The following is a 6,184-nucleotide window of genomic DNA, read 5'->3' on the forward strand; positions in this document are numbered from 1 at the left end:
AGGTTATTTGAGGAGCGCTATTTGGTGGATTTGGTTCCCATCCCTTTGCGGGGGAACAAGGTGATTATAGGCATGGATTGGTTGAGCCCTAATGGGGCGGTGATAGATTGCGCACAGCAGTTAGTGTGGATCAGGACCCCAAGTGGGGGAGAGTTGGTAATCCACGGCGAGAGGCCACAGCGTGGACCTACAGTATGTTCAGCAGCGAGAGCTAGGCGCTACCTTCAGCAGGGTTGCGCGGGTTATGTCGCGTATGTTATGGATACCCGGGAGGTGGGTAAGGCGACGGTGAGCGAGGTTCCAGTGGTGCGAGACTACGCTGATGTGTTCCCGTAGGAGCTTCCTGGAATACCACCAGAGCGTCAGGTAGAGTTCAGGATCGACCTACCTGGTGCGGCTCCGATAGCCAAGGCACCCTATTGGTTAGCTCCTCCCGAGATGCAGGAGTTGTCTAAGCAGCTAAAGGAGCTGCTAGACAAGGGATTTATTCGACCGAGCAGTTCACCCTGGGGTGCCCCGATCCTGTTTGTAAAGAAGAAGGACGGGTCGCATCGGATGTGTATAGATTACCAGGAGCTGAATAAGGTAACGATGAAGAACCGTTACCCACTCTCGAGGATTGATGACCTATTTGATCAGTTACAGGGAGCATCTTGGTTCTCCAAGATCGATTTGCATTCAGGTTATCATCAGATGAGGGTCAGAGAGGAGGATGTACAGAAGACCGCGTTTCGGACGCGTTATGGCCATTATGAGTTCGCGGTGATGCCGTTTAGGCTCACCAATGCTCTTGCCGCGTTCATGGACCTCATGAACCGCGTGTGTAGACCGATGCTGGATCGGTCTGTGATAGTTTGCATTGATGACATCTTGGTTTATTCCAAGACGCAGGAGGAGCACAAGGAGCATCTGAGAGAGGTTTTGGAGACCTTGAGAAAGGAGAGCTTGTACGCCAAGCTCTCCAAATATGAGTTTTGGCGAGGTGCAGTTTCTTGGACACTTCATCAACCAGAATGGGATTTCAGTAGACCCGACCAAGGTGGAGGCCGTGATGAGATGGGAGGTTCCGAAGTCTCCATCCGAGATTCGGAGTTTCCTAGGATTAGCAGGCTACTATCGGAGATTCATTTAGGATTTCTCCAAGATAGCCGTATCCCTGACACGGTTGACTAGGAAAGTCGTGGTCTTTCGATGGGGGCCTGAGCAGCAGGCAGTGTTTGAGATTCTGAGGCAGAGATTGTGCGAGGCGCCAATCTTAGCCCTGCCCGAGGGCGTAGAAGATTTTGTGGTATACTGCGATACATTTATCTCGGGTTTAGGCGCAGTATTAATGCAGAGGGGGCATGTCATTGCTTATGCCTCGAGGCAGCTGAAGCCTCACGAGGCGAACTACCCGACGCATAATTTAGAGTTGGGGGCGGTGGTCTTCGCCCTCAAGATTTGGCGACATTACCTCTACGGGGTTCAATGTACCATTTACACGGACCACAAGAGTTTGAGGTATCTCATGGATCAGCCGAATCTAAACATAAGCAGCGTCGGTGGTTGGACGTGGTGAAGGATTATGATTGCGAGATCCTTTATCACCCGGGAAAGGCCAATGTGGTGGCCAATGCGCTTAGTCGTAAGGCGGCACCGATCAGGGATGTGTGTATGAGGATGACGGTGGTGACTCCACTATTAGAGCAGATTCGGGAAGCTCAGCAGGAGGCTATGAAGGAGGAACATCGGAAGAGTGAGCGAATAGTGGGTTAAGTCACCTCCTTCGATTATGATAGCCGAGGATTATTGACACTACACCGTAGGGTGTGGATGCCGTATCACGGAGGCGTGCACTAGATCTTGATGGAGGAGGCGCATAAATCCCGATTCTCTATTCATCCAGGGGCGACGAAGATGTATAGGGATCTTCGTCTAGATTATTGGTGGCCCTGCATGAAGCGGGATGTGGCGTGGTACGTCGAGCGGTGTTTGACCTGCAGGAAGGTCAAGGCCGAGCATCAGAGACCGCACGGCAAGATGCAGCCGTTGGATATCCCGTTGTGGAAATGGGAAGATATTACGATGGATTTTATCACAAAGCTTCCCTGGACTGCGCGAGGAGTAGATTCGATTTGGGTCATCGTGGATCGATTGACCAAGAGCGCCCATTTTATCCCGATCCAGGAGAGTATTTCATAAAAGTTGGCCGATATCTATATAAGGGAGATAATGGCGCGGCACGGGGTGCCAGTGTCAGTGATATCAGACCGAGATGTGCGGTTCACTTCCAGGTTTTGGAAGAAGTTTCATGATGAGTTGGGCACTCGTCTGCATTTTAGCACCACCTTTCACCCGCAGACGGATGGTCAGAGCGAGCGGACCATCTAGACGCTGGATGATATATTGCAGGCATTCGTGCTAGACTTCGGTGGTAGTTGGGATACCTATCTTCCCTTGGCTGAGTTCTCGTACAACACCAACTACCACGCGAGTATTGACCGTCCTCCATTCGAGATGTTGTACGGACGGAGGTGCAGGACCCCGATATGTTGGGGTGAAGTTGGCCAGAGGGTCATAGGGAGCACTGAGGTGGTGCTCAAGATGACCGAGAGAATCCAGTAGGTTCGAAGCAGGCTGCAGACTGCGCGGAGTCAGCAGAAAAGTTACGCCGACAAGCGCCAGTCAGACCTGGAGTTTCAGGTTGGTGATATGGTTCTCCTGAAAGTGTCGCCTTGGAAGGGCGTCATTCGATTCAGGAAGCGGGGCAAGTTGGGCCCAAGATACATTGGTCCGTTCAGGGTTGTAGCCCGGGTGGGCAAGGTGGCATATAGGCTGGATCTGCCAGCCAAGCTCAGTAAGATCCACAGCACCTTCCATGTCTCCTAGCTGCGGAAGTGCCTAGTGGATGATTCAACAGTGGTGCCGTTAGAGGATTTCCAGATTGATGACAGCCTGAATTACATTGAACGCCCAGTCGCAATCCTCGACCGGAAGTCGAAGGATCTGAGGAACAAGAGGGTGGAATTAGTAAAGGTGCAATGGCAGCACCGGAAGGGGTCAGAGTGGACAAGGGAGCCGGTGGAAGAAATGATGGAGCATTACCCCGAGCTGTTTCAGGATCGAGCAGTAGACTTCGAGGATGAAGTCTAAAATAAGTGGGGGAGATTTGTAGCACCTGGTTCCTGGTATGTGAAATTTATCTAAGTGTTTTGCATTTTTAGCCTTGGACTCGGCGAGTTGTAGGGTCGACTCGCCGAGTAGAGACGGGATATGGAACACGTTTAAGTTGGCGACTCGGCGAGTCCATATTCTGGACTCGGCGAGTCCCCACTGTCTAATGAAACCCTAAATTCCAAGGGTTTGCACCCTATTTAAACCAACCTTATGAGCCCCAACCTCGCCCCCTTCACCCTCAGAGCTCCCTATATCATCCAACCCTTTTTCCTTGTGAGATTGAAGTGCTTTGGTGTGTTTTCTTGAAGATTTTTGAGAGAAAAAGAAGAGTAGATCAAGAAGAGAATAAGGAGGCCTGACATCTTGGTGTTATTTCAGTGATTTCCTTGAGGTATAACTCAGTTTCCCTCTGTTTCCATGCTTATAGTCCCTTATAGCTCCATTAAAGTCCTTCTTGAGCCACTTCCAAGCTTGGGTATGATTTAGGGTCTGTAATAAGTTGATTAACCTTTAGATCTAGGAATGATTGAGCTCCATAAGCTCGGATCTACTGCCTTTATGGAGCCATATTGCATGAAAGCCCTAGATCTACTCTTTTAGTGCATTTTGAGCCCTAAAACCTTCATTGGTGTTTATTTACACGTAAAGTTGGAAACTTTACGTGTTAATCAAGCCCTAGAAACCCCAATCTATGTATGGCATGAGCTGGATTCAAGCAAAATCGAGTATATAGTATTTGCATGTGAAAGACTCGGCGAGTCGAGTTGCGAGTCCTCGAGTTTTCCCCCTTTTCGTGTTTGCGGAGTGGAATAGTGAGTCATGGGGTGTGACTCAGTGAGTCGGAATCCAGACTCACCCATGGAGGAACTCGGTGAGTCAATGCCTTGACTCCGCGAGTTCAAGGCAATCTTCTTGCCTCAAGAACAGACTCGGCGAGTTGTTCATACAACTCGACGAGTCTCAGCATAGCATGTTCTTCGGATGAATATGAACTCGACGATTTGTTCATACAACTCGGCGAGTAAGATGAAGGACTATTGGACTTTGGGTAGAAGGAAAACTCGTCGATTCAATGCCTAACTCGACGAGTAGAGACGGGATTTTGGTCTATTAAATGAATAGGGGCTCGGCGAGTTGGGTCAACTGGAAGTTGACTTTGACTTTGACTCTTGGTTTGGTTAGGGGTAAATGGTCATTTTACCCCTAGGTCGGTTAGCAGTATTTGACTGAGTATTTTGTGGGAATTATAGCCAGAGGATTTCTGGGGCAGCAGCAGCAAAAGACAGTCAGTTCCCATGCAGATCAGCAGCTACTTTGAGGTGAGTTACCTTCCAGTAGCGGTGGGTCTACGGCCACAATGCCGGCCCACCAGTAGGAGTTGTATGTTAGATGATTGTCTTTGTGATATCATCTAGGTTTGCTACTACCGGATATGTTATATGCTGGCGTGATATGTATATGTGATAGTAGTAGAGTTCTGTTGTTAGGACCGAAGGGTAAGTCAGACACCCCAGGTATGTCTGACAGTATGTGATGATATGTTTATATGCTAGCATGATATGTTATATGTGATAGTGGTAGTAGGAGGGGAATAGTCCCCAAGTTCGGTCGATAGGACCGAAGGGTAGATCGGACACCCCAGAGATGTCTGATAATATGTTATGTTATGATATATGTGATAGTAGCAGTAGGGGTGAAATAGTCCCCGAGGATCGGTTGTTAGGACCGATGGGTAGTCAGCACCCCAGAATGGCTTGACACGGGTAGGTCGACACCCCAGAATGGCCGTACCGGGTAGGTCGAGCACCCCAGAATTGTCCGGCAGTATGTATGATATGTGATTGTATGGTATGTGGTATGATGGGGGAAATCACTATGCTTCGTGCTTACAGTTTTTAGTTTTGGTTTCAGGCACCTCTTCTTCGAAGGGGAAGGAGCTGGCGCAGTAGCGGCACATCACATACATGCTTTGTATTCCGCACTATGAGATCTTCCTGGGGATTTGTACTCTGACATTTTTATGTTTTATAAAATGGTTCCAGACACGTAACATCTTTTATGAAATGATATGATCTGTGAATGTTTTATTTCTAATGTTTTGCAAAGTATATGTTTTAAAAATGAAATTTTTGGCTCGTATTTTTGGGACATTACACTTAAAGGGAAAGGATGATGACAAGCAATGTATCAATCGATCAACAAGTAATTGAAATGAACGTGCAATAACAATATCGTCAACATAAACAATCATATAGATAGTGTGCTTCCCGTGGTGAAAAACGAAGTGGGAGGTGTTAGCCTTAGATGAGTAAAAACCCAATTTATGGAGTTTGTCACTTAGACAAGAGAACCATGCACGTGGTCACTAACTATAAATTGACTTTTGGAGTTTGCACACATAGTGAGGCCTATGGGGTTCTTCAAGACTAGGTGGTTACCTCATATAAACATCCTCATTTAAGATTTCATGTAAGAATGCATTATTGACATCAGTTTGACGAAGGTCCCATCCTTTTGAGACCGCAATAGAGAGGATCAAGCGAACCGTGGCTGGTTTGACCATAGGATTGAATGTATCTTGATAATCCACCCATATTGTTGAGTGAAGCGTCGAGCAACCAAAAAAGCCTTGTGTTTATCAATGGAGGCATCTAGATGTTGTTTAAGTTTGAAAACCCATTTGCAGTTGACAAAATTGACGTCGGGAGGGCGTGGAACCAGAACCCAGGTATTATTATTACGTAGTGTAACGCCCGGGTTTCGGGGCTAAGCATTTTTAGACATTGTAATAGTCTACGTCAACTATTGTAACTCTTTTTGAAGTAATAAAGATGAAATATTTGAATTCTATGTGAATTATGTGTATTTGTGTGCTTATTACTTAATTATAAAGATATAATTAATAAAGGATAACAATAAGCGTCAAAATTAAAGTGTGAGATAAGTCCGATATCTTTACATAAAGTTGTAGTGGCCGAAACGAGGATTACGGGGATATAAAAAACACCAAAATCCGAGTTATAACGAA

The sequence above is a fragment of the Lactuca serriola genome, chromosome 9, assembly GCF_051521515.1.
Source record: "Lactuca serriola cultivar US96UC23 chromosome 9, Lser_US96UC23_V15, whole genome shotgun sequence".
In the NCBI taxonomy this organism is placed as follows: domain Eukaryota; kingdom Viridiplantae; phylum Streptophyta; class Magnoliopsida; order Asterales; family Asteraceae; genus Lactuca; species Lactuca serriola.